Source organism: Rhopalosiphum padi, chromosome 1 (genome assembly GCF_020882245.1).
Source record: "Rhopalosiphum padi isolate XX-2018 chromosome 1, ASM2088224v1, whole genome shotgun sequence".
Classification (NCBI taxonomy): domain Eukaryota; kingdom Metazoa; phylum Arthropoda; class Insecta; order Hemiptera; family Aphididae; genus Rhopalosiphum; species Rhopalosiphum padi.
Genome location: NC_083597.1, coordinates 39289366 through 39298587, shown reverse-complemented (window position 1 = coordinate 39298587; position 9222 = coordinate 39289366). Strand labels below are relative to the sequence as shown.

At 23.8% G+C, this 9222-nt stretch overlaps 1 protein-coding gene across 3 annotated transcripts in view; it reads left to right on the top strand.

Moving 5' to 3' along the window:
- Positions 1-9222, top strand: part of LOC132927173 (adenylyl cyclase 78C) — a 127557-nt gene that overhangs the window by 54080 nt on the left and 64255 nt on the right. The gene's annotated exons all lie outside the window — the stretch shown is intronic.

Below are 9222 nucleotides of genomic sequence, written 5' to 3'. Positions count from 1 at the left end.
TACTTGTATGTTCTATTTAATAACGATTTAGAACACACATAAATTCAAGTTTTGATCATGACTAACGAAAGAAAATTATGTAATATTAGTGAAATATATAATTTTTTAATTAAAATAAATAAATACAATTTAATAAATTAATATAAATATATTGTTTGAAAACGTCTTACTAGAATAAGGTAAATATTTCACTTTATCGCGTTGTATTCTACTACAGCACGTATTACATTGATAGACAGTTGATCAAAATCAGTAGTATTGATATATATATATAGTACATTTCATTATCATGTTAAAAGTTAGTAAATACGTGATAAAATTACTACTTTGTTCTTCGTTTTTCAAAAAATAAACATTTAAATTTTTTAACACTGTATACTCAATTAGTCATATAAATTAGTTTTTATAATGATACATTTATACATATAGTAATTAGCAAAATCGTAACCATGAAATTCTACCACCTACCCACCTTTTAAACGCTTATTTTGATATTCATTCAAAAAAACTGCAAAATACAGTTATTTTTAAAACATAACTTTTTAGTTTTTTTTTAATTCATAAAGTATAAGTATTTCGTACATTTATTTAAAATATCTTGTTTTGAAAATAACAGTCCGATAAATCTTGATATTATGTTATTCGTTTTACTGTAACTTACTTTAGTAAATATTTATATACACTACAACACAAACTGGTGTTAATTTATTTAGTAATATTTTAAGCTTCAGTATATAACTCATATTTATGTTAGTATGAAGTTACTATTATTTTAATGTGTATTAGGAAAAATACGTAAATTAGGAGAAGTATATAAGATGAGTTATAATAAATTAAAGTGCACATTTTATAAAATACATGTTGACAAAATACAAATATAGTATATTAAAAAAAAACCTAATGAATCGAATAGGTTTTTTATATAGATAATTTATATAAAGCTTAAACTTTTTGATATTTACTACTTAACTCAATTTATTTTTTTGTTTGTTTTTTATTCTACATATTTAAATACTATTGAAGTTATAAAGTTCAATCCCAAATTTGGAATTATATTTATGGCTTAATTCCGTCTGATGATATATACGCCTATTATATAATTTTTCTGGTAATCCTTCTATTATACCTTCTAGTAAAGTAAAAAAAGAAATGTTTCTAACTTTCAAAGATAGCTCAATAGCTGTATGATATTAATTATTAATTCATATTAGTCCTATTATTTACCAAGGTTAATACTAAATACAAATACAGTAAAACCAATTAAACTATAAATATGCAACTCCATTTCTTATTTTGTTCATATTATTATTTAAGACAGTTAAATATAAAACAATATAATTAACATTTTTCCCTTATCTCGTGACATTAATTATTATTGTATCTTAATGAAACAGCTTGAATGTTTAAAAATAAACAGTAATGAATTGCTTAAATTATCTTAATTTTGAAATATAATTTGTAAATCTTCTTTCATTATAGCTTTTAACAAACTTTACATTTTTTAGATGTTAATCATCACAACTCCTATAAGGCATGTATATTAACAACAATTTAAATATTACAATATTCATCGAAGTATTCAACGCTGATATTGTTAAAAGCAAAACTTTAATATGCATATTATGTTTAATATATTTTTTTTAAATATGTATCATAATATTTTGTTAAAAAATATATCTTTGAGCATTTATATAAAGGGCGTTAAAAATTTAAAAGGTAACGATTTTCATTATTTTCTAATCTTTAACATTTAATAATAAATAAAATTGTTTTATCACTATCAATTAAACAAATTATGTACTCAAATAATAAATAATTGAAAATATTTAATTTTTGTCAGAAATTTTATAATGAATTTATAAAATACTTTAAAAATTAAAAAAAAAAACAAACTTTTCTTCCTTTCATCTAAATGTAGGATTACAGTACACGAAGGCATCCTGTAAACTCTATCTACAGAGAATTTCAATTTAAATTACTTTACGTGGACTGCGTGCGCGAATCAAATTAATTCCACATTTTTCCCCCTTGAACTATCCTTTTATATTCGTTTTTTTTTAAATTGTATTCGAACGCTGACTAATTAGGAAGTTTGGATTTTATACGAAGAGGTCCAATATCGAAATATTTTATTTCAAAACATTGTGCTATTATTATACTTGACGAAAATCAAAGTATTATCTTTCAGATAAATAATTACAAGGTTATTTTAAAAACCATTAGTTTTCGGTAAAAAAAAATACTAACAATATTACCAATATGTACCTATAACTTTTAAATGTGACGAAAACACTAGCATAACATTAAATATACGGGATTAATAAATGAATAAAACTATAAATTATACTGTTAAAGCACAAACAACTGATTTTTTTTTTTTTTTTAGTTAAATTATATATTAGTTTATTAAAATTAAAAATAACTGACAAAACAATTTAAAAAATAAATTTCGTCACTATTTATAAAAATTGTATCACTGAATTACTTGTCATTCAATAGATTTCATTAAATAGTTTTAATTGTACTTATTACGTATTCACAATATGACAATGTATACCTACTATAGTTTTTTAAAAATATTTGTTTATAAAATACTTTATAGTTCAACGTAAATGTTAATAATTATTAAAATAGATTAAATATTTTAAAGAATAATAAACCCAGGAGTATATATATATATAATTATTATATTTATAATATATTTTCTTCTATATTGTCTATATATTATTTATTATCATGTTCATTTACATATTTAGTTAAAGTACAATAGTTTATCATAATGATTTATTTTTTAATTTTATATCCATCATGGATCAAAACAACTTTAGACATTTTAATTACCAACTATTTTCTACTATTTAGTAAGCTTTTTACGGTTTGTTTATTAATAATAGTTACTAAGATATTTTGTATTAAAACTTTGATCGTTAGCACATTTATGATAAATTAACTTGTAAATATTGCCAGAATAAAAGCAGAAATATTTTAAAATGTGAGTTATAAAAAAAAAAAACTTCAAATATTTGACGTGAAATAGGTCGAAATATTCATAAATTATAACTGTAGCCACACACAAACCTATAGCGATAGCGACAAGTGGAGACAAACTTCAATATTTTCCCTCGAATCCGCGGCCATGATCATTTTGATCATTGCCATTGTTGAGTTAGCGACAGTCCATTCAACATATTTTTTTTCAATTCTCATATCTAGTATACGGTCTAGTATTTATCAATGTATTATTTACCGCACTCTGACTCTTCCCTTGTCATTTCGTTTTAGATTTATTCTCCACGTCTGTGTACATCATATATACGATAACAAAAAAAAATATCCACATCTCATCATATATATACCCTTTTCCTATGGGCTTTATTTGAAAATTCCATCACTCCTACAACTGGTCATTTATGTATTCCTACTCGGCATTGTTGGTTCAAGAACGGAATACATCAACTAAAATCAAACAACTAGCTGAGTGACCGACCTATACATAGTCTCCATACAGGAGATGTTTACCATTCTAACAGCATATTTAAAAACCATATGATCGTATTACACGTTGACAACCAGAGGAGTCAAATTACTCATGTTAACTATAGTATTGGATTTTACAGTGAGCACGTGACACTAAACTTTCAGTAATGGATCGGTTACATGTGCACATAATTCGATATGAAAATGTAATGTCGCCATTAAGTACAATCGAATATGAAGTTTTATTTAAAAGTACTAAAAAAGAATACACTATTTCCTGTTTCTGAAATTCTCGATTAAAAATACGATTTATGTTACACAGTTTTAAATACTCAAGAGTCATCTACCTATAATAAATTATATATTATTGTTTTGTATCCATGTCATATATACGTCTAGAATAATTAAACATCAAATATCGATTATAATATTATATTAAAAAAGAAATTAAAAAAAATCCTATACATGTATTTGTATACCTATATTCTTAACCTTTAGATTTTTACTGAAGTGCATATAACAGATATGTCATAATCAGTAACTATCATTTTACTATTCATATTATATTTTTAAACAGTAACATTATCGTGTAAGAAATAGCATTTTTATATATTTATCTAAATTATAATGAACTACCTAATTATAATTTATGGTAATCGTGGTTCATATTGAAATACATAATATATAATTTACATCACTATAATTTTACTACATAATACTAAATGTGTACTTTCATACTAAATTAAAACTAATTTTAGTTACACAAATAAATTCACATTTATTTCTATACATATAAAAAGCTCTTCACCTTTGTCATTGTCTAAGTGATATTTTTTTTGTCAAAAGTACAGTCGGTCGGTTCAGTCAGTCAATCCTTATCCGGTATTAGGTTTAGCCAAATAAAGGTCAGAGATAATAATAGTACACGTTTTTATAACGAAATTTTCTTAATATATATAATAAAATGACAAGGCATTGCTTTGATTTGGTGAAATAGTATAAACATTTCTCATATACTTTAAGGCCTTTTAGTATCATTACATCTCTTTGCCAAACTGCAGTACTTGAAGATAATATGTGCATATGTAAAATTGTATCTATAATAATATCACATAGCAATTTTCACTAAGATTATTATTTAATTAAAAATCGTATTACAACTATAAAAATGTATATTTAATTTAGTCAATTTTAAATTTAGTAGGTAATATATCATTATAATATAGGAGCACATATAATTATGCAAATTTGTGTTTAAAGCTATAGCTATTCTGAATAATAAGTTTTATTTATTTTGAAATTCAAAAACTATTTCTTCGTCATTATATTAATTAATATTATTTATCAAGTTGATATTAAATTGTTAAATTTAATTGTGTATAATATAAAAACTAATGTTTCATAGATTTGAGAAATATTTGCAAGAAAACATTTAATAAAAAATGATTTAAACTTTAAAAATATAATAAAAATGTAAGTAATATTTTTTTATCTTCAGACAACGTAAAACTGACAGTCAAGCATAGATGAAACAGTCGGTATAAAAATAAAAACATATACGTACGTATACTTCAAACAGTTTTAAAAGTTTTTGTATAATTCTAAATTCAAATAGGTACACTTCGCTGATTTTACTATTATTTCATTTTAAATGTTTATAAATGTCTTTTTATACATATAGAAATGGGTTTGTAAAGAAACAATGCTTTTATAATATTATGTTTTATTATTGTTTAGCTTTTGATCTAAATATTATTATGCATTTTACACAATCATAAATAATATATTGGTACTGATTTAATCATTAATATTTAAAAAAAAAAGGTTATGATATGTTATATCAAACATAAATATACTAAGGCACTTTTAATTCACTATTCTTTTATTAAGTAACTATTATTTATTTATTATTATTATTATTATTATAAATATTATACCTATAAATTCTTATCTTTTATTCCTATTGTTATAAGAAAATATGTATTTATATTATAAACGATTTCAAAGTTTAGAAGATTAAGTTAGGTAAACTTAAAAATGCAAATAAATAAAATATATAAATTATTAATTTTCCTAAAAATTATTTTATAATTTATAGTAAATTCTAAATTTATACTTTCACATAATGTTTAAGGTATAACTATATACAAGGCGAACAACATGGTAACTCACCCTGTACATATAATATTATACTTTAACTATTTTTTTTTAGTAATTGTTTAAACTATGAATATAACAAATTGCTTAAAAACGTTTATTTAATTTATGCATGTTTAATAAATAAAAATAAAAATAAAAATGTATTTATAATTTAAGCTATTGTTTTTTTTTGCTATATACTATCGAACAATAATTATGCTCAACGTTTTGAGTATCTATATCACTATATATGTATAGTTGTGCGGCACACGGGAATTATTCCCTATTGTTTTTTATTCTTTGTTTAATAATATAACTCATGTGTCCAACAATTTATGTCTTAATCAGTGCACTACGACAGAGTTAATTTAACTCCATTTAGCTGTTAATTAACTAGGTACAAGGTACATATAGTGTCTTGCTACACTTGTTTTAATGACTTAACACACTCACTTAGTATTAGTGCGTTCTTAAAAAATGTAATACTTAATAGTTTTCAAATACTATTGTGATGCATTGATATTTATTGGAATTTACAGCTACGTAAATTTAAGAAAATTATTTTCATTACTTGGAAATCATATATACGACCCATACAAATTCAATATACAATCAATTCAAATATTCTTCATACAAAAGCATTAAAACTTTAATTTTTGTATGTGTGTGTGTGTGTGTGTGTGTGTGTGTGTGTGTGTAAAATTTACATTCGGTAGGTAAACATTATTATAGTCATTTATAGTTGTTGATATTCGAGAAATATTGCTTCGCATAAAATATAAGAATATCACACATTCCGTAGTAATATTTTCATCTTATTTAATATACCTGCACTTACTTGGGATTTCGGTTATGATGGGTTGACATATATATATATATATATATATATATATATATATATATATATATATATAGAGAGAGAGAGAGAGAGAGAGAGAGAGAGAGCAATCGTAAATTTCCCTTGTTCTTGCCATTCTGATGCCGACCTTGTTATTAGATTTCATTAGTATACACACATACTTGAAAAGCCATAATACCGTTACCCGTCGGATGTTTGAAATAGAAGGGTGCATGTAGTAATATGGTATATGATGGTATATAGGACGAGCCGGAGAAAACAATATTCCGACTATAATGTCGGTGGCCGTTAAAAGCCGAGTGGACAATAAAAATGTACGTCACGTGCATCGCGCGAAAAGATATCGTTGTGCGTGAAAACAAAATCACAAAAACGCACATATTCACATTAACTCCCCGTACGCATACGTCTCTATGACAAAGGGATGGCTTAAGAAATATATAATATATACTACGGGTATTCGTCTGCTCTATGTACATATAATATCATATATATTGTATGCATTTGTGCGTGTGTATGGCATGGCAAAGTACGCGAAGGATTGACGTCGGTTGGCAGAGCCGGGTCGGGGTCTGGTCGTAATAAAGTTCAAAAACATTGTTCATTGGCCTTTGCAAGCGTATGTGAAAGTTTTATAATATTCTGGATTGTCGTAACGACTTGTTGTTGAACGGTTTCTGATATTTTTGTTACCCATCGTCCCTCCGTGGGGATATGATTAATGCGACTAAAAGACTATGTATATATGTAATACTTATATATTATAATGTATATACCTACAATAGGATAATATAGTAATTTATATTGTGGTACATTGCTTTAATGTTTGTGTGCGTGTATGTGACCAACAGTTTGAGTCGTATTATATACGTATGTTATAACTTATAATTATTCGTTGTCATTTAAATGTTTATTATTATTCTTTGCGGCGTAAATATTTTTTTCATATTATACCTTAAAAACCGCGACCGTATTGTTTTTATTTTATCGTCAGATTATTTATTATTGCTTACGAAAAATATAACTTTATTTTTAAATCCAAATAAATATATTGTAAAATATTTATGTTTAAAAATCAAAATTAAAATACTAGTATATATCAACTAAACATCAAATTGTATATTTTAATTAAAAATGAAGTTTTACAGCTGTAAAATTGCATCTTTATCAAATAATCTATTAAACGTTAATAGTTACAGACATTTAGTAACTTTCCTTTACTTTAGTTATTTCATTAAATTATTTTAACAGTATTATAAAATGTAATAGTAAACTTAGAACATTCTACGTATTTATTATGAAATATTGAAATACTGTTTAGTAATAGAATATTTTTGACTTCTCATGCAATTATTCTATTTATTATTACACTTTAGAATATAACAATATAATATATTACAGAGATTATCAATATTATTATATAATTGTTTTTTAAAGTGGGGGAAGTGAAAGTTTATCAAAAGTAAAGTATTCAATTAAATCATTAATATAATTATTAACATTTTTTTTTAACGTGGCTTATTTTACCTTTAAGTTTTGGAACTAAAATAAATTTATATCTAACAGATATACTAAGTTTGAAATTATAAAAAAATATTATATGACTGTGAGTTAAAATAAATATTGAACTATATCAATTATTAAGTTATATAAACTATATATTCTGATATTAACCTACTAAATAATGATATTAATTGTTCGTAATGTAATATACCTACCATATAGATTATAGATACTTAACACTAACAATGCTATTACATCTACACGGTAGGCTTGTGTATATTCTAATTAAGTATATAAGAACCATTTTAGTTAATTAGAATAGTCTCGCTTAGTTATGACTTATGATTATAATCATAATAATAACGACATTGTTACAAACACTTATGATGATATTCTATAAATAACAACTGAAGTTTATCGATGTATTTGATTTCTTTTTCCATCCATTTATTGTGATAATGTATGCTTTGTGTTTTGTGTGAATCACAATACATTTCCTTTAGTAAAATTGAAGTTTTCAAGATGAATTTTTTTTTAAAGTTTTTGAATATGTTTAATGAATTTAGAATTAGTTATGCCTTTAAATGTACGTTATAAGATATGTGTGTCAATTTTCTCAAAAACATTAAATTTAGTTGTATCAATATACTCGTAGGTGTGTTGACATTATTTTTTATTATACAATTCCATATAGATAATTTTAAATAAGTACTTGAGTACCAAAAAGGTTTCCCAGAGGACCTCATCTTTCGGTATTCTTCAATAACTGTCACCTTAAGAAAATATAAAGAACTTGTCATTTTATACATCATTGTATAAAATGAAGTTGACATAGATCAAACATTTAAATGTCGAAATATTGATTTGTAAATATTTGAATATACCATAAACTATACTATACATGGTATACGCTATGGTTAAACATTGAATTGTTAAACATTTTAAAATAAAAAAAAAATTATATAAAAATTGCATATTATGTGTATTAAGAAATATTTATCTGATACCGTGCACGATATATGTCATATTTTGGAACATTTTATATCTTAAATTTTCTGCTGGTTAAGAATCGTCTAGGATTTCAACTGATGAATTATAATATTATAACGTGTATATTTTAGTACATAATTTAATTGATCTATAATTTGGATGTTGTAGTATGTACTATGTAGTTCAACTTTAATAATTTAAAAAAGTCAACTGGGGTTTTTCAACTAAGTTATCTTTGCTAAACTATTTGCCAT